The sequence below is a fragment of the Glossina fuscipes genome, unplaced genomic scaffold (genome assembly GCF_014805625.2).
Source record: "Glossina fuscipes isolate IAEA_lab_2018 unplaced genomic scaffold, Yale_Gfus_2 42, whole genome shotgun sequence".
NCBI lineage: Eukaryota > Metazoa > Arthropoda > Insecta > Diptera > Glossinidae > Glossina > Glossina fuscipes.
The window spans coordinates 3043925-3067936 of record NW_023998426.1 but is presented as its reverse complement, the minus strand read 5'-3'; the positions used below and the strand labels follow the sequence as shown (position 1 = coordinate 3067936).

At 33.0% G+C, this 24012-nt stretch overlaps 1 protein-coding gene across 5 annotated transcripts in view; it reads right to left on the bottom strand.

Moving 5' to 3' along the window:
* LOC119636997 (tyrosine-protein kinase Src42A) overlaps positions 1–24012 on the bottom strand; it is a 105180-nt gene that overhangs the window by 43554 nt on the left and 37614 nt on the right. Inside the window, exons 1-2 of one of the 5 annotated variants that reach the window (XM_038032766.1) lie at positions 18419–19627; positions 16180–16571 (exon numbers count right to left, since the gene is read on the bottom strand). The exons of 1 other annotated variant lie outside the window; for it this stretch is intronic. The gene's annotated coding sequence lies outside the window, so the exon portion shown is untranslated. Of the gene's footprint in view, positions 1–16179; positions 20876–24012 lie in introns of those variants that run through there. 3 more of the 5 variants (XM_038032767.1, XR_005247200.1, XM_038032768.1) reach the window with 3 other exon arrangements.

Genomic DNA, 24012 nt, shown 5'->3' with positions numbered 1-24012 from the left:
AATCTACACGTATGCATCGAAATAATAAAATATTAAAATGGATTTAATTTGCCTTATTCAGCTTAATTAGCTGACTACGGGTACGATAAAAGTACACCATCAATGATGTCATGCTGCTTAAAAACAACAATAAGTTGTCCCTACACTATAAGTTACGATATTTGAAATGCGTAAATATATAACATTATAGGGAAAACGCATGTTAACTGATTGAATTTATGGCATTTGCTTCATATACCTATCAAAGAGAATCGATGGAACGAATGCATCGCAGATGTGATCTGCGGAATGTAATTACGACCTTTTGAACGTTTGATCAAGCGGATAGATACATGATTAACCGGATTCAGAAACGTGATCGTGGCAATTGAAGAAAGCTGGTTTAAGAGTAAAGCGAATGAATGAAAAGATATATCCATACATCTTTAAAGAGAATATACTGAAAGATAAAGGTGATTTAATAAATGGTTAATATATGCTGTGTCCACCGATGTTAGATGCTTGGTAACTCGGTTTAGAAAGGAGTTGTGTCTCAAAATATTAATGAAAAATTACCTTTCCCTCCGTTTAGACGGGTAACTTAAAAATATACTTAGCATTCTCGTAAGCTCCTTGTGCCCATGCCACGCAACGACCTTGAATCAATTATGATCTTTGAAGACAAATCTTTAGGTCCCCTCATACTTCATTACCAAAACCAAAAAAAAAATAAAAAATAATAATAAGTCACCATTAAATGCCATGCACCATTTCGTTTAAAATATTTACGACTTTTGGAAACAAGGCTTTACATAAAATGTAATCCACAAAGTAGTCCGATCCGAAAAATTGTCAACAACATTTGTCTTTTTGCCGAAATACGTTGGTCCATCCTAAAAATTTCGGCCTGTATGTTGAATACAGGAACATTGAAGGCGGACGGACAGACAGACACAAGCCTAGATCGATTCAGAACATAGTTCCTAATCGATCGAATTTATATCAGGTGCTTTAGGGTATTGTATACATCCACATAAACACAATGTATATCCTAGCATTACACGTGCTGTATGATATACAGCCTTCGTATATATATCTTATGTTTATACATAGTTTGCTTTTAGATAGAATGAATTTAAAGTATAGAAAAAAGCAATGACTGTTTAATTGAGCCCAGGAGTCTCTTAAGTGACTGTGAGTCACATCCTGGTATAATTTGTTATACAAAAAGACTTGGAAAGTAGGGCATTGCAAAACCTATAGCCTCTTAATTGAATACAAAAATATGATGAATATGACCATAACTTCGGCCTATTTCTATTTATATTCTGGTAAAAAATGGTTTTTCTCTATTTGCCATTGCTCATGATATGTCTTTTAAACCATTTTATCCAAAAGACTTATCCAACACCGACCAATTCTCGCTATAAGTTATTCTTCCTTGCTGTAGATAATAATAATAATAAATATCTAAAATTTTAGAAGTTTTTTTAGAGCAGAAGTTTCCGTTTTCGTTAAATTCTTTTGATCGTCACTTATTCCCATTCTTTGAAGTTGCCTACGGTGTCAACTATTTCACGTGGCTTTAACGCCCTCACTCTTATCAGTCCGTGTGTCTGCCTGTATGGTGAACATATTCCCCATATTGGAAGCGCATGCGCGCAGTTTTGTATTGAAAGAACAAGCAAACGAGAATCCTATATTACAACATAGACTAAGAATCCCTTCTGTTATCAAAACCAGAAAATGTTTTTGAAGGACATTTTGATTCATTACTCGGAAACTGCAGAACATACAATGATAAAAGTTCACTAGTGTATACTATGGGTTCTTCTATAGGACCCGTATGAAGCTGGAAGTGATCGATGACACTCCTTTTAGAAGCTTCATTTCTCCTTAAGTATGTTTTATTTTTATTTTTGCTTTCAGATAAAGATGGTACGGCATAAAAGACTCATCCTTAACTGTGTCCAGTTTTCTTACTATTGCCTTTTTCCAGATAATGATGGCGATTATAATGGATTCAGTCACAGCCAAATTTTCTTACTTAAGAAGCTTGAACAAGCGAGAAGAATACCTGCATTCAACACAACCTCATTCCTCTCTAGCAATTGTAAACTGTTAGCTTTGTTCTCGTGCCCGCGAGCCAATATTTCCAAGATACATTTATAAAGACTAGTGATATGTAATAATCTAGTGTCTGCCCAAGGGCAGACACGTTCAGCTTCGTCATTTCAGAATTTTATTACGAGAATGCTACATATGGCATGGAATGAGAGCAGTTATAAGTTGAGGTCTTTGGTTCATTTCAATGAAACAAACATAGCATGCAGTCAATTAGCATCGCAAACAATCGAAGCGCAAGTGAAATTTTCAAATTATAATCTTTTCTACGTTTTCTGTCTATTTCAATGAATGTCATGATCATTCATGAATACAGATATACATTGCTATATATTTGCATCGCCAGTGTTAAACGTGAGCAAATACTAGAACTAATGCGATTTCCGAGCAGAAAGTGAAAGGCTTTGTAAATATTTAGACTTTTTTTAGTGGATCATAACCTACGCTGAATGTTAAAATGAATTTCAAACATTATTACTGTTGGCGGGTAAATCTTTTTTACCGCACATTCATGTAATGTTCAATCAGAGTTATTTGATGTTTGACTGTATAATTCTTTCAAGTTAGCTTTATATGTTGTTCAGACTTTACGTTCCCAAAAAAAAAAAGTATGAAAGGCCTGTCGATTTCGAAAATATGTTCACTGAATTGCACCGCGCGTTGAAAACATCCCACTATGCGACATTAGCACTGACTGATAAAGCTAAACATTCATGGCGATCCTATTTTAGTTTAGGATTTAGTTGCATACGTGCTTTTAGTATGAACTTGAAATTATCGCTTATCATCAAAACTCGACCTAATCATTAAAGGTATACGAAAAGCTGAAGCAAGAATGACAAGAGCAGAACAACAACGCATTGCAAAAGCCGTGGACGGGGGCATGTGCGCGATATGTCTTCCTCTTCTAAACTTTCTTTGAATCGATGGCTAAGCAAGCAACTCTTTCACCCTTTTCACGAGATCTACATTGATTTCTTCTGTAGAAAGTTGGAGAAAGTGGTGTCTAATGAATGCTTTACCTTACTTTAAATAGCATAGCTTGTTAAAATATTCGCTCAATAATCATCAAAAGTAAAGGCATTTAAAACACATTCAACTATCTAACATATTACCATTTTTTATCTAATTCTACTTACTTGTACTTCACGCGACACAAAGACTGCAATTGATTTTTTAACTACTTGTGATACCTAGAGATAGGCATCACAGACACTGTATCAAATTTTTGGTGAGCGTTTCCTATTCTCAAAGTAGTCAACTCCTTTAATACACCAATCTATTTATTTGGAATCCTTTCTTGAATCAATTTAAGTATATCCGTCCGTCAGTCCATTTGAAATCTGTATATCTTTCTTATATTCAACCAATAGATCGGAATTTTTGGAACCTTTTAACGAAATTTGATGCATTAATGTTTTTTCGGCCAAAAACGAACCTTATTGAACATGGATTAGATCTGACTCACGGCCTCTCCCTACAAAAACCTCCTACTTCGGAATTGTGCGTATTTGAATAAGAGTATTTCGGCATACAAAGTTGATGTGAAAGGTTTGTTTGTTTCCTTCCGTTGTCCGTTCTTAGCAAAACTAAACCTTCATATTGGAAAACTCTTTGGTTTTTAATATTTTACAAGATGGAATTTGGCGATAATAGTAGTTCCACTTAAAAATGAATTGTACAAATTTGAATCATGTACGCCTATAAGATTTCTCATGATTTGCAATTCTTTATATAACAAAGTGATCAATTTTTGAACATTTGGATTGTAGTATTTATGTGACTGCGCGAGATTTGGACCAAATATTTCTGCTTATTGGACACCACCGGTGGGATGAAAATGGGTGAATGAAAATTAGTGTTTTGACAAGTGGATTAATTTCGCTATACATAGACTAGATCAGTTCACGTTTTGGGCCCCTTTTCTATAGGAGAATTCCCTTCAAAATGGGCATCATAGGAATATGGCAACAATGTGTAATTTTTAATATTTTACTACGAAAATTACTAAAGCACTTTATTAGGATAAATAATGTACGGTATTTAAAGGTAGATCTTGCCCGGTTATAATGTTTTTACTCTTTTTTTTTGTTATCAATCTTGGCAAATTAAATAAAAACCGCTAACTTGAATTATGTCTGTACCAAAAGAAAAACCTTGCACTTTTCTTTCTTTCTTCAACAATTATGACTCATTTCCTAAACTGGACGCTAGCTGAACTAGGGTATCCCGCTATAGGCGAGTGAAAATTTAGAAAAAAATTTTTAAGGGCATCCACTGCTATTAGAGAACCCACGACTTCATTTTTACGAGATTTACTTTCGTAGGGAAAAATTTTGGATAAACTTTTATTTGTAATTTTATATAAAATATTACGATCCGATATACATGTGACAATAATAAAAACAAGCAAACACACTAGAATTCATTCATTCATTCATTCAATGATTCATTCATTCATTCAATCAATCAATCATTTATTCATTCATTCATTCATTTAATCAATCATATATGGGACACGGCCTACACTGTTCCGCTGAACACAATTGTCTATATATATATAACTATTCAAAATAAGGTGTTAAGGTGAATCCGATCCGGACCATTTTCAATAATGGGCGACCTTGGAACAAAATCCATCAGTGTGTCAAATTTCATCAAAATATCTTGAAAGGGTTCAGCTCTTGCAACCTATAGGTTGAACACCAAGAAAATAAGACCGACAGACGGTTAGACAAGTTTAGAATCGCTCTCTGAATCGTTTGTATAACCAAAGCTGTCTCCAGCCCTTCTGGGTGTTGCATACATTCGCACAAATCTTATCTACACTGTATCATAAGCGATGTAGGGTATAAAAATTATACCATCTCTATAGAAAACGAATTTCATTTGCTATACAAAGAGGCTCGCAATTCCTAATAATAGAAAGCATTATTAACCTACAAACCTTCTAATAAAATCAACTTCATCAGCAATGAGTTGAATGATTAGATTATAAGGCTGGTATTCATTCCGAATACTAGTTTAAGAGAAAGAAAACTAAATCAAAATTAATTAACTGAACTGTATGCGCGCACAAGTAAGCAACGAAAACGTATTTAACATAATAAAAGTGGAAGGATCAACAGACATAGGCAACATGATTAATCGAAAAGGCATTTGTTTATTGCCTCTGCTCTAATTTTAAATAAGATATAAACCTGTTTAACCAGCTAAAGTGACATTGGGTGTAAAGAGAGTAGTGTTATACAAGTTCTCAGAAACAAAGAATATTAATTATCTTATATTTCGTTTATGCACTTCCCTCTATGCTTGGTAAAGCATATAAAAAAAGCATTAGCGGACGATTTTCGAAAATCTTTGAATATAACAAAATTGCAATTTTGTCAATTGTGAAAGTCGTCATTAGTCAATGAGCGCAATTTATGCAATGAACTTTAAAGTTCTGCCTGGCATATTGTAAGAAAAAGAACTCTTTCTATGAAAGCATAGTCGAAGAAAACCGTCCAACATCTGAGCGAGCGAATAAAAAATAGGAAAGTTATACGATTAAATTTCCTGCATCGCAGCACCACAAATACCCTCTACCTATCCATTAGAGTTGCTGCGTCACACAAAGTGACAAGCTGAACTCAATTGAATTTTAAATTTGAAACATATGATAAAAGAATGTCTTACCACAATTACAATTACGGAAAGAAGATAATGAACGAACAATTCATCAAATGTTACAACCACTTAACTACGCGCATTGTAATGCATATGTTGTAAGAGTATAAGTTGTTCATGTTTATAAATATCTGCTGTTAAAATATATATAATACATACAAGTTTACATTACAAGTTTCAGATCGAAGAAAAAATTCGTGGCATACTTGGAGAGTCGCATAACTTTGATGGCAACGAGCCTGTGCAGCACGTGCGAAACGCAGCCATCCATAAACAATTAAAAATAGCAAAATTGTAAAATTTCATAATTCAGTCGAAAATGATTTCCTTTGAAAATCAAACAATTTTCTGAAAAAATTCTCTTTATCTTTGCACCCATCACCGAAATATGATCGCTTTGTGCAACGACCAAGAAAAAACTTCGTAGATATCATACAGCATACATATTCTTGATCGACCCTCGATCAAATCCTCAACCGATTTAAGCATGTCCGTCTGTCCGTGCACCTATGGTAAACGCTCTTCTGGAATCAGCGACTTCAAATCCGACATTAAACTTTGGAAGTTCTTGCAAACAGACTGATATTGAAAATGGACCAAATCGGTCGGAGGATACACCTACACTACCACGTAAACTGAGAATACCTCTGCTTTTCAAAAGGAATAAAAAGCTATTTTTTCTCTTTACCTACAGCAGATAAATCTGAAAAAATTTTAGCGCTATATGCTATAGATGCAGTTTCAGAATCGGAGCATGTCCGTCTATTTAGCTGCCCGTCCATCCGTCTGCTGTAATGCAGCTCGCCTACTAACTGCCAAGAGAATTTGAAAAGAAGCCAAACTTTTCAAAGAACACGACTACAACGCGCCCATGTGACAAGGACTATGGAAACCTCTGCTTTCCGTGTTTTTTGCTTATTGTTCATAAAGAACAACGCAGACGCCATATAAATTTCGTCTTTTCTGTTCTGAAAAAAGAAAAAATCAACCACGCCGATCCGAATATAGAGTATGAAAATGTAGTTCTTTGCTTTTTTTTTAGCCCTTTTGAGGATAAGGGTGGTGATGGATATAAAAGCTTTGGCTACAGCGGAATGTAATTTTCATATTTACCTAAAATCGTATCAAACAAGGCAAAGTCGATTCGCAAACTTGGGAAAAGACATTTTCGCTTGCTATGACGCAAATGCTACGTCTAAACGAGTTGTACGCAATAAGTTGCACGTTTTCGCTCTGGAAATTTCAATGATAAAAATTCGCCGTACAATCATTGAGAAAGTCGATAAAGATCGTAAAAACATCGATATGGAATAAAACATTGGCCAAAAACCAGATTTGAAGTATTTCCTTTAACCAGGGTGCGACATGAAGCTCGATAAAAATCGAAACTCAAACTTTATAATGCTGTTGAAGCGAATCCAAATAGAGACACTCTTGAAGAAATTGACAACTACTACTAATGAAAGTTAGATCAGGTATGTACAATAACGTGCGACAAACATCCAGATGCATGATGGACAAACAAGTAATTGTCCCACTCGCAATAACTAACAGTAACAAAGCGTGCAATTGGCGGGAAGGCTTCAGGATTAATGAACAGGAAAAATGTCCCTTTCTATCACAGAAAACCATGGAAAACATGCGAGAGCTTAGTAGAGAGAATTTTTGGTACATCCTTGCCTCGTCCGATAGCATTTTTTTTTTCGCTCACCACAGAAAGCTCCCTTAAAGAAAGGGACTTCATCACTTGACTCAATTTTTGGGCAAGAAATACTAAAAGTTCTACAGTCATGGTATGATAATTTTACCAGAAAAAGAAACTTAACCCAAGCGGCATAAATTCGGTTTAACAAAATTGACTTCAAGAACAGGGAAATTATGATTTGATGAAAAATGCTACGAACTTTTTCGTTTCGGTCTCTATCTAAATATATGTGCATATGTATCGTTATACAAGTTATTCGAATATATTATAAATTCTTGATATTTCTAAACCCCTTTTTTGCAACGGTTATTATTATTGTGTATTATTTATACAGCTTTCTGATTACAGATATACTTGGCTAGTGATTGGGACGAAAAGAAAAGAGCACAAGAATGTAAAGAAACAATGATAAAATGTAGAAAATTAGGTTAATGTAAATAACGATATTTTATTCGTTAAGATTTTTAGAGGATAGGAGATCTTTTGTTTTATTTGAATATAGAGAGTAGTGTGTTATGAGGAATAGAATGTATGAGGGTGAACATGGAAATTGTGCCCCGTTTTAAGTAGAGTCAAAAGAGAGATTTAAAATAACTTTTCATATTTTATCAAATATTCAAATTTAGTTATAGAAGTTATATTTAAATTTAACTAACATAAATACAATCAATAAATTTTTTCCCAAACTGTTCATAACTATAATGCACCGTTGGAAAGGCAATTGATCAAGGATTCACGTCATATTAGGTTCCTTTGCCCACACGACTTGGTTTGGTTACAGTGGTTAAGTAAAATTTCACTTTTTCAGCCTTGTATTTGACATAGTAAAAAGACCTTTTTATACCAAGTTTTAATTAATTAAGATAAAGTCGCATTTTTTTATAATATTAAAAAAAAAAAAACTTGAAAAAGTATCACTTTAATTAAGTTTTGCTTTAAATCTCTCCGAGACTCGATTTAACAAAGCTCTGTTAACATTTTTTGATTTGTGTCTTTGCTAGTTATATTTATATATAACTTCACACCCTTTATTTTATCTGCGGTGATCTTGCCTACACTGCCTCGTCTTAAACCTTTCTCTTAAAATAAGCACTCTTTTCACTTCTAGGGAATCCCGATGTATGTAATGTTGTGAAATAATTATTTTACATATATTCAATAATATACGCAGGAAAATAATAAATGCATACTGAAGCAAGCATTTAACCGATTTACTAAGTTATGTGAACTATATATGGAAAATATGTTTTTTTTTGACGAAAAGATGCAAATATAAATAAATATATGCAACGAAATAGGCTCCAGAAGTGAGACCAAATTTTTGATAATGTCAAATTCCCTGTTTCCTATTTGAATAACCGTGGCCCCGCCCGCTAATTGGTCAGCAATTTTTTAGCCCTATGTGTCTTAGAGCGTTTATAGAAGACATGATTCGAAGTGAACCAAGACCATTTTCTGACAATGTGACTTGCGAACGCATCAACTGAAAATATCTGCCTCAAGTTTCAATTTTCGAACTCAACTTTTGCTATTGTGAATGTTTAAACAAAATGCGGACCGACAGACGGACACGACTAAATACATATAATTTATTATCTGATAAATTTTTGCTGAATGTTATAAACGTGGAGACAAATCTAATATGCTTTCATCCTTTGTTGATGTATGTATAAAAACAACAACAGTAAACCAACCGAACAGAAGTTAAATGAACTCCATAGCAAAGTTATGGGTTAAACGTGTATAATGCAGGCACACATACACAATCATATATGACACAATAAAAGCTACGCTTCGTGATGTTCTTTTATGGTTTATTCTGCTCGAGAATAAAAAAAAAAAAAGAACAGAAAAAAAAACAAATGAGAAAACTTAGTAGTGGGACGAATACTAGATACGCATCATCATCATAAGCATAAGACAGAGAATCGCTCCGTAGTATTTCAATCTTATGTCTATTACACGCTTAAGTCATCTATCCCGTTTTCAAAGTTGATTTCAAATCAACAACCAATGCAGAGAAGAGCATTGTTTAGCTTTCTGTGTCATGCAAGAAGAAAGTCAGAATTGGTACAGCTTTCTTCTCAGCTGTTGAATGCATTGTAAGCATAAGCGTAATGTCTGCATACAGAAGCATTTTCTCGAACGCGAAGAACGAACGATAATCAGAAAAAAACAAAAAAAAAAAAAAAAAAAAAAATCTACCATCCTTGTGCGCACCGATGACGTTGGCGTCACATGGAAGTTACAAACGCATGAATGGCTGAAAGAGTAGTGATTCATAGATGGAAAAAGTAATGGCTTTTGTGAGTGCATGAATATGTAGTAATGCTTTGAAAATTGAATCCGTGAATTAAACAATTGCCATTACTATCACTCATACACGAGAAATGCATTTACACGCTTTAATGCAAAAAGTATGCATGTTATTGTCCACTAATAAGCGAAATAAAAATTTAAAAAAAAAATAAATAAAATTCAAATGCCGTCATACACATTGCTAAATATATATATATACATATATGAATTTTATTTTTAAAACCCAAAATAGCGAAATGATAAATGCCTTAGAAAATAACTAAAATGATGATAACATTCAGCTTAAATGAAATCTTTCATGGCTAATTTGCTCTATTTTACTGCAAGTGAATAGATCGATGAGTGTGGGAAACGAATATATATGTAGAATTGCCGGACTATTCCCACCATTTATATTATGTAAGCGATGCCTGCTTATCTATCACAGAATGACTGACAATCATTGCTCCAAATAGATTCAAAACTAAGTGGAGTTAGTTATGGGTACAGAAATATGTAGTAATCCATTGCAAGCTGAGTGCAGGACAACGGCAAGCTAAACTATCATTAGCTTAATTCAATTATTCATTGATTAACTTGCATTTTCGACTGCAGGTTCATAATCGATCTGCAAAGAAAAAAGAAAAACCATACGCCTCCTAACTGGCTTCTACACGATTCATGACGCTCTCTGGTACTATCTGAAAAAAATATGGATATCTCAGTTATCGGTTCATGGAGTGGGTGAAGGAAATGCCCCATCCTTTGCGAATACGAGGCCTTCAGATGCCAGATAGCGCCGCACGGCGCTTCATTCCAAGATGATTGGCTTCATAGTAATCGCAACGCTGGAGAGTTAGGTCCATGGGCGAGTACATTATGTCATTTTAGGTAGCAGTACGCATTGCCCACAATACAAGTCCAATTATTGTCTTGATTATATTACAATGAAAATGTAGTGACAAAATAATTATACCCATAATACGCGGTATTGTATTTTTGCAGTCGTGTCATGAAATGGAATCGAAATTCCAAATATTGTATTGCGGGATATAATAATCATGACTTTAAATATTAATCAATGGAATGTTTGTTTTTAAATTTTTATTTTCTTTTTTTGACAAATAAAACCATTGCGCAATAAAAAAATTAGAAAAGAAATTCAAGTGATTGACTGACTTGATAAACGTTTTCAATTTCAAGGTAATGCGCCAAAAAAAAAAATATATATATATATATATTTGCTAAAGATCAAGCATTTTATTCTTTATCTTCAATAATACCGACATCCGTACTACAAAAGTTCGTCGAGTCGGAATTATTGTTCATGTCACTTACTAGATATAAAAATGCATCCTCATCACGTTTGTTTTTTGTAAAAGAAAATATAATCAATTCTCTCTCATATCGTTCATGACAGTCCATGCGCCGGTCTATCGCTGTCGACGTCAAGCCACCTCGATAGTTATATAAGCTTACAGTTGAATCAGATCCAGTACCATCGAATGAAAAGCCTTTCGATCCTATGTCGTAAGACAAGTAACAACAAATTACAATTGAGTTTACAACCAATATGCGTTTGGTCCGAATGAATTTGAAAGTAATCCTCGATTTGTCTGCTTTTACAATCCTCTACTTGCATATGCGCTTTCGATTGATTGATTGATGAGGAGCGGTCAGAGAACTGAATCGATGACCACACAAACTGGATAGCTGTGTTAGAAGAATTTCTAAAATGAACTAACTATCGTGACGATGAAATATGCTATTCAGTTATGTAGCGCGCACCCACCCATTTGCATACTATTTAGATTCTACAAAAAGTATTATGCAAATTAAACATAAGGTAAAGTTTACAAAAAAAAAAAAAAGTTTGAATCGAACACTTCATAAGTGTGTTCATAACAAACCTAATTGTAAGCTTTTATATATCGCTTAAGCTTCTTTAATGAAAACGAAAAGGGATAAACAAACGCATATAGACACATGTATGAGTTATTTGCCATCACATTAAGCGGTAAATGGTTTTGATGTTTCTTTGTAAATTGAATTTTAAAATACAACAAAACAAGTAAAAGCGCTGTAATAGCTCATCATTAAGTACCCTACATTTCCTACAGTTATTATTATGACACTCAAAATAAGATTTTATATGGGAAGAGATCGGAAAAGTGGTCCGCTGCGATATCTCGAATATTGGTTTGATAAACACAAGTAAACAAGACACACAAGTAAAGAGAGACAAGCTTAAGTCGATTTACAATTACGTTTACGTGGATGTAACTCAAGTTCTTTCGATTGTTGCATACAACCGCATAAACTTTACGCACACACACACGGTTATAACAAAAGTGGTGTAGAGAATAAAACGCACCAGCAAAAAAAAACCAAAAAAAATTCTGAAACCTTCAAAGCTTGTTTCGATTACCTACAATCGAATTAATCGACTGTTATGGACTGTATATGAGTAAGAATGCGCAGAACATTATTTCAAGAATTCTATTCCGATAAATCTTCTATTTAATTAATGCTTTTTACACGACAACCCGCTGACGAGCCAAGCAACAAGCAAATAAGAATATTTTCGTATATTACTTAGTGGACATTTAAAGCCAGCTGTTTTACACATTCACACAGAGTACATTGATTTTTGTATTCAGATATATCGATATATTTAACTATCATCCGCCTAAGGCGCCGTGTGTAGGCAAAAGTCTCGACTAGCAAGTCAATGGTTGTGGGTTCCAATCTCAAGTGCGGTAGAGTTTCTAATAAAGCCGAAAGCCTTAGATGCTAGTGCTTTTAAACCTTAGATGCTAAGTGCTTTAATCTTAGAATTTATTCTCTGGCTAAATTTACAATAATAATAATAATAATAATAATAATAATAATATGTAACTATGACTACATCCGTCCTTTTCATGCTGCAATGCTCACGCGCGCAGAAATTGATATAGAAAGCTGAAACTTGCACTTTATATATTTGCCTGATGGTCACATCAAGTCTGATAATAAATTTGATTTTCCCAAAAGTTCCGGTCTAAATAGGCTGACTTCTAAAAGCTTCACAAAAACCAGACGGACAGACGGACAGATAATCTTAAATTGATTCAGAAAGTGATTCTGAACCGATCGGCACAATAAAAGACTCTAGCATATATCCAGCACAAATTTAATACATCCATGTAGCTGTGTAGGGTATAACAAGCACAGTAATCGATCGATGAAAGAGAATAATTATAGAAGAAAACTAACTTAAGATAGAAATATTTATTATCTATGGTCATCGGGAATTTTTTTTAAATTCGCATCGAGTGCCACGTACGAGAAAGCATCAAAATGTATCTTCCAGAAAAAGTTCTGTGCGTTATCTTAAGTCGATCTAGTATCTACAAAAAATCTACATCTTAACCTAGAGTCATGCCAGAGTTCAATTTCTTATTACTAAGTTCCTTGCTAACTAAATAATTGTGAAAAATCCGTGTAAAATATAGATTCTAATTAACCAAATCAACCGTCCTTGGCTTACAAAATACTTTCCAAATTCAGGTATTAATTTAAATTTTAAGTGACGGTGATCAAAGATACACCCTAATGTTTCTTCGTGGCTAGAAAATTAAGATCAAAAGCCGAGTCTTAGTGCATTGCATTTTCGACATTTGGCCAGTGATGATCGCATGCGCGACTCTCGACACCAAAATCTCTCTGAGGATCTCCCATTCGACATTACCCACCCCATAGGCAAAATATTGCAGTTTTCAATTTACGGCAAATAATTGATCTACAAATCTGACGCAAATGTTTAATAGAATCTTCTAATCGACGTCCATCGGGTCATTCGTAATAATTAAATTAGTTTGAGTTTCTTATGCATCAAGTTGGAATGATTGATAGTGAAATTTCGTATAAAACTTTCTTTCCTACTTTTAAAATAGAAAGTTCTATTACGGAATCAAAAAAACAAAAAAAACAAAAAAAACAAACAATTTGTATGCAAACAGAGATATTGCAACGTAGTGCGAAAACTAAAGCGATTTCATTTACATTGAAAATTATTTGCAGAAAAAAGTTGTTAATATAAAAACGCAAAAAAAAAAAGACTTACACATAGAAACATTGGTTTTAAATTGTCATAAAATTATTATTTTTAGAAAACATACGTACTATACCTTGCGGGCATGAATAACAACAAATGCTTTAAAGTTCAAGCTGAAAATTTGTACATTTATTTTTTTTTTTTTTTTTAAATAAAGTTCATGAACAAAAAAAAAAAGTCTTTCGAATCCAAGTAGAATGCTTTTATGTTTTTTTTTTTACCGATTTGCTCAGAGAATGCTTCTTATACCGGGTAACACGGTGATCGTTACAAAGCACTGAAGAAAGAGAAAAAAAAAGAGCGAGAAATGATTTGGGACGGTCGCATCTTAGAGTAGTAGTTCGAACGCATGTCCAATTGGTAGGTGTTACGCCTTTATCGAATGAGAAAGCACTGCAGCTATAATCAATTTGCACAAGCGAACAAACGCCCGATAATCGCGAATAATATCTACTTAGTTATGGGGAGGAGTTGAATATTTTTCATTTGCTTTTCCCCCGATTCAAGTAAGGATCTTTTTTACGTACTTTTACTACGCCTATAAACATTGCCTACAGATCAGAAAAAGATTCGCACCCCAATGTATTAACTGAAAAGAATTAAAGAATATAACCCGGTCCAGTGACGCGATCGCCAATTTCACGTACCATAACGCCATGGAATTACTTTCTTTATGGTTTTGTAAATTTTGTGATTTACATATATATCATATAGAGAGACCAGCAACTATTGGCGCCGTGGAGACCAACATTAGTCATATTATTAACGAAATATGTTGTTAATTATTCGAAGATATGGTTCAAAGTTCGACTGATTGAATATGTCTCATCGAATTTATATGAGTTTTGATGTGTTTTATTAATAAAAAGCAATCTGAGATTGTATATAAAATTTTACAAATATTTATAAGAAATTTGATTTGTTGAATTAGATTTATATTTTGATTTTAGGGATCTAGGAAAAAATGAACGGACCTAATCTCAGATTATATCTACATATTCCGGCTGAAGTCGATCCAAGCGACTTCAGCAAGATGAAATCATATATAAATCAAGGGAAATGTGCAACACGTCATTTAATAAGTTTGTAGGATGGTTTATAGATGTCAACAGTATTCATAAAAATCTATAAGATCTTGAGGTAGTACGGATCTTCGAATGAATTGTATCAAAACTCCATCATCAATGAACGCAATATCAAGAAACTTTTACATTTTTGATACTATCTAAATGTCGTATGGATTCATTAATAGTCATCCTATGAACTTATTGAGTGATGTCGTTAAATATCAGTTTGAAATATCTACGATATTCAATATACGCGATATAATATCCCATGTAGCTCATTGAACGATATGATCCTTCTCTCTTTCTTTTTTTCCTCATTACTTCCCGACCGTCACCATGTTGCACGAATTGAAGATACCCAATGAGTGATTGGTCCACAAATGAAAATGAGAAATCTAACCTACAGTTAAAAATCGTAAGCTAATAGAAAAAATAAAAAAATTTTATATTAAGGCGTTTATAACATGATTTCCTTCCTGATCAAAGTCAATTATCCTCTACGCAATTATTGAAGATATAAAGAAAGGCCGCCTTGAGTAAACATTGTAGATTAATTAATTGCATTCCCATTTCACAGACATGTTCACATTTAAGAAGAATTTGTTTTTGATTCTGGGCAAAAGTCTTGGAAAGTTGTAAGCAACATTTCCGGCAAACTTTACTTTTGTTACTACCGAAAAGGTTAAAATGATTTTCAACCAAAATAAAATTATTGGGCGCGATTCGGCGAATAGACGAATGGACTGAATGCTTTAGCTACGTTCACGGCCATTAGAACGTGATACAGAGAAAATAAAGGCATTAATTATAAGGAAGGGCCGAATGACAACTCATAAGATGACCGAGACTTTTATTCTTTTGAATTCTACTATCGCTTGATAAAAGATTTACGTACTATAAAGAAATGGACTTTTTTTTTTGTTTTTGGCCAAAAGAAACGAAAAGAAATTTCTTTCCGAATCAAGCAACACATAAAGCACTTTCAGATTTGTTCAAGGAAACATTACACAGAAAACTATGATCGACCGAAGGCGGTAAAGTTCAGTAGCCAAACTTAGATTCGATGACCGGTTTATTTTTGTCAATAAAATAAAATTCGAAGATATTCGAGTAAGATTTTGTAACTAAACTAAAACAAATTTTCACTTGTGTATATATTTTTGCATTCGTGTATTGATGCCCTTGCCTGTGCACGTACATATGTGAAGAAGTTTATTACAAAAGGAATAACAGAGACTTACAGTGAAACGTTTTTTCGCCTTGACAAACGCGAAGAATATTACAATTCCGGGGTGATTGGTATGCAAAGTGGAAATTATTCCAATAGAAAGCACTGCAACTTAATCAAGCGTTTGAATATCAATCGTGCTTCTCTCTCTCTCTCTCTCTTTCCTTTTCGTTAATAAAAAATTTCGAATTTTGTTTTTTTGTTAAATATTTAAAATAATGCGAAAAGTAGATCAATGTTTTTACAACATTTATGTTTAGTTAATGTTTATGTTATTAACATTTCGGTGTAAAACTTTTTTTTTTTAATATTTTTTTTTTTACTATTCGCTTTCATACATTTAACGGACACAACAATAATAGTTAAATTCTATTATGTAAACCTACACTAACACGCACATAGACACTTTAAAGAAAAAAAAAAATTTTTTTTTTTTTTGCTTATAAATTTGCAATTTGAGGTTACAGTTGAAGTCGTTGCCGTTGGTGTTGGTACTGCTGTTATTCTTGTTGTTGTTGCATAATATGTTTGTAGTTATTATCGTAGAAATTTATTTATTTATTTATTTATTTTTTTTTTGTTTACTAAAATACACCGAATCGAAGTCCAAGGAAATAAACAGGAGAGCAATCTACATACGATGTTTCTTGTTTAGTAGGATTTATTAAATCTTTGTGAACGCGCAAACTAAATTCCCTTTTTTTTTTTTGTCTGCTTTTTTAAAGGTCTGCTGGATCCAGATCGATGTCGGATAGAAGTGCCATGTCATTAGAGACAAAATGCTTATATTTTGTTTGTTTTTCAAATTACTCAGCTTTTTAAGGTTGTGTATCTAAACGAACCACGATATCGATATACTGTACGTGAGAATTTGTAAACGATGCATATTGAAATTTCGACCCTCTATTAAAACAGTAAATATTGGAAAGAAATTAGAATAAATATATAACCCTCTTTTTGTGGGCCGTTTTTTCTACCCGATTTGGAAATAGCATGGCTTGCCGATAAGCACAAATAGACTTTGCTGCACGAATTGTTTGCTTTAGCGCGAATCCCTAAAAATAGTTTTGCTTTATTCCTAATTTTTTGACAATGGCTTAGGGAAACTAAGCAGTAACAATATACAATGGCAGAAATACCATGATCAGAGGGCGGCCGGTTGATATGTGACCATGCATATGTTAGTAACCTACTACCGTGGATATCCGAATGATATGATCATTCTCCTTCCCGACAATCGTGCGACACATATCTGACATATCTGTTAATGATGACATTTTTGATGCGACCAAATATTGTATTTATGGACCGAATTTTCACTGTGCACAAATTTTAATTTCTTTTTTTTTTGTCGTAAAAACGAATGATTTTTCTTATATACTTTTTTTGCACGGTTTTTCGGGAAAATAATTAGAGTTTTTCCATTGTACACGATTATTTAAAGTTATGGAACATATCATCTAATTCACTGTACAGAGCATGTATTTTTTTAACGCGATTCTTTTTGCACGATTTTCTAAAGAACGTATGTGCCGTGTAAAAAAAAAAATTAGGTGGTAGAGTTGGTCTCTCACAATATCTATAATAAAATTCTTTCTATATAAAAATTCTTTATAAAAATATTCCCCTTCCTGGGTAATTCATGTGCATGTAATTTATAATAAAATTTTTTCAGTTCTTTTACATGGTTGAAATTGGAGCTGTGCTCCGCGAATGGGTGATTGAATTAAGCCCTTTTATGCCTTTGTGTACGTCATGATATTTAAATCTTATTTTATGGTACTTTAAGCCCTTGGTAACAAACATACAGCATTGAGTGCCTTCAACAATTGCATCGTCACCATCGTCATCATAACAACAAGAACAACAATGCACAAACAACTACAGCAACTATGCAGATCTTAGCTAATCATAAAAAAGAATTGCTGCTAATGCTCTTTCTTTTGGTTGTTATTTGGCATTTTTGTTGATCACAACAAAAGACCAGAAAAGCACGAAAAAGAAAAATGAGTAAAAATTTATGAGTGTATATGTACACGTACATGTATATTTGTATGTATTATTTAATGGAAGGTTTTGCCAAACGTAGTCGAACAAGTTTTTCTGTTGTACTCTATATGTATCGTTTGTACATTTATGCATTTAAAAGAAAAAAAAAAAAAAGACAAAATCTTTCAAGAAAAGCTAATATGATAATAATAATAAAAATCGTATTTTGCACATTACAATACGTTATATACATATACACATACAAACACACACACACGCAGAGTCAAACAAGCTCACGATCTATTGCATGCATTGGTATAATAAAAGGTACTGATTTTGAAGTGATCAAAGTAGTGTCGGGCACGTTAACTATCGCTACCACTGCTGCAGTTATTTTAAACGTTTATTTAATGTTTTTTTCTTTTTTTTTCTTCGCACATGAACGCGTCAAATATGATACACAACGAATGAGTAACAAACAAACAAATAAATAAATAAATCATTAAAATCACTGAAAAAAAAATTTTTTTTTTTTTTAATAATGTATTGTGGCGTATATTGTTGGTTATTAATTTGTATCTCTTCTTTTTCTGGGTTTATAACATTTTTTCCGACCGTCCATTCAATCAACGGAAATAACTTATAGTAAGGGAGACAAATACAGATACAAGTCTACGCGTATACCAGCGAATGAAAAGCTTTTAAAATGTCTAATATTTGTATTATTATTATTAGGAGATCTTTTCTTTTTTCTCAAAGAACAAAAACCTTTTTTAAAGGCCATTACAACACAAGAATAAGCCAAAAAAAAGATCTCGTTTTTTTCTTCTACATTTTCTCACTTTAATGAATTTTTTCTGTATATGTATCTCCCACCTGTAGTGTCACAACAGAAGCTCTTTACCGGAGAGTCATTCTTTTATTAAAAAATTTCAATTAAAATAGATAATCACTTTATTCCGCTTGCACGTTTCAAGAGAAAAAAAGCGACTGAAAAAAATCTAGAAAATGTTTAGAGTTATATTCATGATATTCAATGTAAGCGATTGTTAAAAAGTGATTCTCTTTCTCTGTCGAACTCCTCTCAGGCCAAACACAATTTTACAATAGCAATGCCAGCAATACTATGATGCTGCCAAGTAATGAGAGAAATTTTCTCTCAGAGCAAACAAAATTACAATAACAATGCTAGCAATAGGCTAATGCTGCCAAGTAATCGCAGAAATCTCTGAGAGTAAACAAACTTTTATGGAAATGTTTGAAACGTTTTCGCTACAACTTGTGGCAACGATGCATAAATATCGCTTGTATAGCTATTAATACATATGCATATGTACATAGGAATGGATACATCTACAAATTCACCCATATCCTACTATAGATACATTCACTTATGAGAGTGTGCGTGAGATGGTAAATAATCAGCTTAGTAACTTTGGGGATTCGCTGATTGAAGTCAAACTTTCAGCAAGAGCACTTAGTATTTAGCCAAACATTGTTTCTCTCTCTATAAGTATATATACATATATTTTTTGTTTGTTTAAAAATCTCTTAACACCTTCACCGCCAAACAAAAAGTTTGTTGCATTAGTTATTATTTACGTTAAGAAGAATAAAAGCTTTACAAATTGGTTGGATTGAGACCGATTATCAAAAGCGATACGTCAAAGGTCGGCCTAAGCTGGCTTTTCGTTATATCACATAAAGAGTTATTTTTTATGAGAACTACCACATGAAAAGTGACGCAACATTGTTAGCCAGGGTTATGGTACCAACTCGTGTTTACGTCGACCTTGCCTTCATAAAAAAATTATTTCTTTTAAGCACTTTTTCAAAATAGCGAAAAATGGTCTCAACCTGTAGCAAGGCTCAATATCTTCCATCAATTTGTGTAGAGAAATGCAAAATTGTGTCGTTTTGTGTCATTATATGAGTAATTTTCCTAAAAATGGTCCCATCGAACCCACTTTATTTCGCTCTTCCGCCAAAAGATGTCAGTGCACAAATTTTCATCAAAAATATCTCGAAATCGTTGTACGTTGAACATAAATACGCTCACAGACAGGTATTACACGCCGAGACTGATGGACGGACTGTGTTCTTTAATCGATTTAGAAAATGCTTCTTTGTCGATTGATATTACAAGAGTCTATCTGCAGTCCTTTTGAAAGATGCAGGCATTAGCGCAAACCTGGAAGAATTTGCTATGAATATGATTTTTGTTTTTCTTATTACGATTCACATTTGGTTAACTGCCTTGAAAGTAGGACGCGACTTGTTAGACATGAATCTAGCAATCAATCTAGCAATGGTATCACCCCATCCCTATTGGTGAACAATAATATCAATTTGAAAAAGACAATACCACTTAAAGTTGGGCCCTATGCAATCCAGGGTAAAAAATTATCACATCAAAAATCGTCAGTTTTTCTCTGGAACGACTTAAACTCAAAACTCGAAAATTTCGAATGTTTCATCTATGTCTTGTATGAATCAAAGCAACTGTTTTTAATTATTTGCTTTGTTTTTTACTGTAACATTAAATTATTATCATGTCTTACAATTGGTGTTTCATATACAAATTTATATAAAATATGTTTGCAAAAATAAGCACGAGACGTTATAAACAGATATTACATATGAAAATTTGAAAATGAATATTGATTAAAACCATCTTGTAATGCAGTCCTTTGGACTCATTATTACGTTTTCTTTTATTATTTTTTTTTTTTTGTTTGTTATTTCGCGATGCTGACTACAAATTACATCCAATACATGCAATATATATATATATATGTATGTTAGTGCATTATTATATATATATATATATAGTGTGCAAGTATATATGTTAATATGTGTATATATGCATGCAATGGGTGTGTTTGTTGCAGAAGGGCATATATGCTTGTGCGGAATTGTACAACACCAGGGCTTGAAATGGATACACTTTTCTTTATACCAATCACTTTCTGAATCGATTTAATTTTTTTTTATTTTCTTGTGCTCAACTTACAGGCCGCAATTTTGGATATATTTTTGTTTAATATATATTGTACACTAATGTCTTTTCGCATTAGTGAAAATATTTCCATCGACCAGTTTTCTTTTACTTTGCGAAGTCGTTATATGAATATCTGTAGGGTGGGCTATATGAATATCTGCATGAATGATACGGCCGCCCTGGCCTAATACAGTGATTTTGTTTGTTACAAAATGAGATCTTCAAAAAAAAAGGGAATATTATGTACAGATCATTTTTTTACACATTATAAGTTAGATACCTTCTTTTAAAAATCCTGAGAAATGAAATCTTGTAAAAGGCGAAACAGAATGAAAAAAGAAATAAATATTCAAGCATAGTATAGGCCGTGTAAATCGATCCCATGAACATGAACAACATGTAAAAGAGAATAAACAATATGTAAAATGCATTAAAAACAAGTTAAAACGTTTTAGTCGAGCAAGGTTAGCTATTGGATACCACACACCACCACTTTAATAATAATACAATTCTTTTTGCCCATTTACCTCATGCATTATAATACAAAAATTAGGCCAAATTGCTCACATAAATGCATACCTTTCATAAGCATGCTTATATGGGAAGGTTAGTGAAGAGAAGTCCTACCGTAGACCAAATTTCATACTATGTATTCATATACTAAATGTCTATTTTTGATGCCTTAGGCTTAGCCTTGAGATTTATATATAAAAGGAGATTTCAGAAATGATTAAATTTTATCCAAATCCGTCAATATTTACTTAGTAGGGCAACGTCATATTTTAATGTCTTATTAAAATGAGTCATTGGAAAAATTCTACCATCCAATCCATTATCAAATAAATTCCAGCCTGAACCAGAATAAATATTATACCAGATCTCGCCGAGGTATCACGAAAATTGGAAACTCTAATAAAAGCCCATGATTACAGTAAGAAAATGGGAGGCGTAGACTGACGCAACTACATCATATACATTTGCAAAACAAAGGATGAAGAAGCACCATTAAAATAGATTTTGTTCTTGAACTTCTATCAACTCCATTCATATAATTGAATACCTACATATTATGTATAAAATAACTAAAAATACTGTAAGAAGCCATGGTCCACCATTAAATGCACTCGACCAACTCACACTTACTGATATAATCACTTTTTTAAAAAAAAAAAAAAAAAAAACCTTATATGGTGATACCGTTCGAAGAATTTTCAATAGTAAAACGTCAGCGTCAACAGACCAAATTTCATCAAAATGTATCAAAAACTGCGAGCTTTAAGTTGAACACACGAAAACAAAGTGGACAGATCAGCTTAGTGCGATGCAGAAACTGATTCTAATTCAATCGGTACAATAAAGGACGGACCTATCCCGCCTCCTTCTGGTTATTGCATGCATTGCGCATCACTAATACGCACTTATCATAATCGGTGTAGGGGATATGATACACAACACCCTTTTCAATTTATTTATTGTTTAATTGCGAAAGAAAGAAATCAAAATATTTATGGTTAACACAACATTTGCCGTAAATGCCTTCACACTGAGTAAGCTCAGTTTTTTTATAGTTCTTTTATATATCTCTCTCTATATACATAAAAATTATATTCACAATTACTTTTCCAACGATATTTTTATCAATATTGATTTTATTATTATAGTTTTTTCACTGAGATTTCTTTCTACATAAAAGAAATCGAGAGAAAAATTGAAAAATTCGTTATAAACGGCAAGATTTTAAAATCAATATAATTAATTTTCTTTCTCCACACACACACACACACACACATACGCAGCAAAGAGCAATTTAAAATGAAAAATGCAAACTGACGGACTGATGAATAAAAAAACAAAAAAATAAATTTGAAGCAATTATTTAAGTATTTAATGTAACTACATTCATATGCACATATTCATATGGCAATTTTTAGAAAGCGAAACAAACAATGATGAACAGCAATAAATCCTAGTGTTTAAAGTCAAGCTATTTAATAAATGTATAACACTTACTTTGAAATGAAATGATCAGCCTGGCTTTTACAATATAAATTAAAAAGCGTGTTCGTAATATCTAGGCATAGATCATTCATCCAAACCTAGTTGTTTATCCCGACGACATCTACGTCGATAATAATCATAAAACTATATTTGTCTTAAATCAAATCTTAACACTTTATCCACCGACCGGACACCGCTCGACAAGAGACCCTCCCACACGGTGGCTCTGTTTTAATTCAAATTTCTTCATGACATTCCTCCTGCTATATTATACTTATTTTATCTATTGTAATCTTTATACACCACTTGTGGTACAAGGGTGTAATAAGTTTGTACGGACGTTTGCAACACCCAGAAGTAGTAGAGGTAGAGTCGTCTTTTATTATCTATGCTAGCATACAAAATTACTTTTTGAATCGATTTGAATTTGTCTATCCGTCGTGTTTTATTGTGCTCAAACTGCAAGTCCTAAAGAGATTTGAGATAAACGTACCTTTTATTCAGAACCGCTTTCTGAATCGATCTAAGCTTGTAGGGGTCCGTCTTGCTTTTTTGTGCAAATTTTTGAGATATTTCGATGAGATTTGATACGCTAAGGTGGTTTCGCTCGACGGCGGTTCGGACGATTTTTTTAACCACTTCTCATACAAAACCTTACTTTGAGAAATCGTTTCAAAAAAAAATATGGCTATTTCTTTCGATTTCGGAACGAAAATCGGTTCTTAATAGTATTACGGCCTTTTAAATTGATGTGAAAACATTTCATCCGACGACACAATCTCTTTTAACCCTCTCTCTCGCACAACCGTTCCTACGAAAACTGACTCTTTATAAGGTAAAAAAAGGATAGGTTTTCAA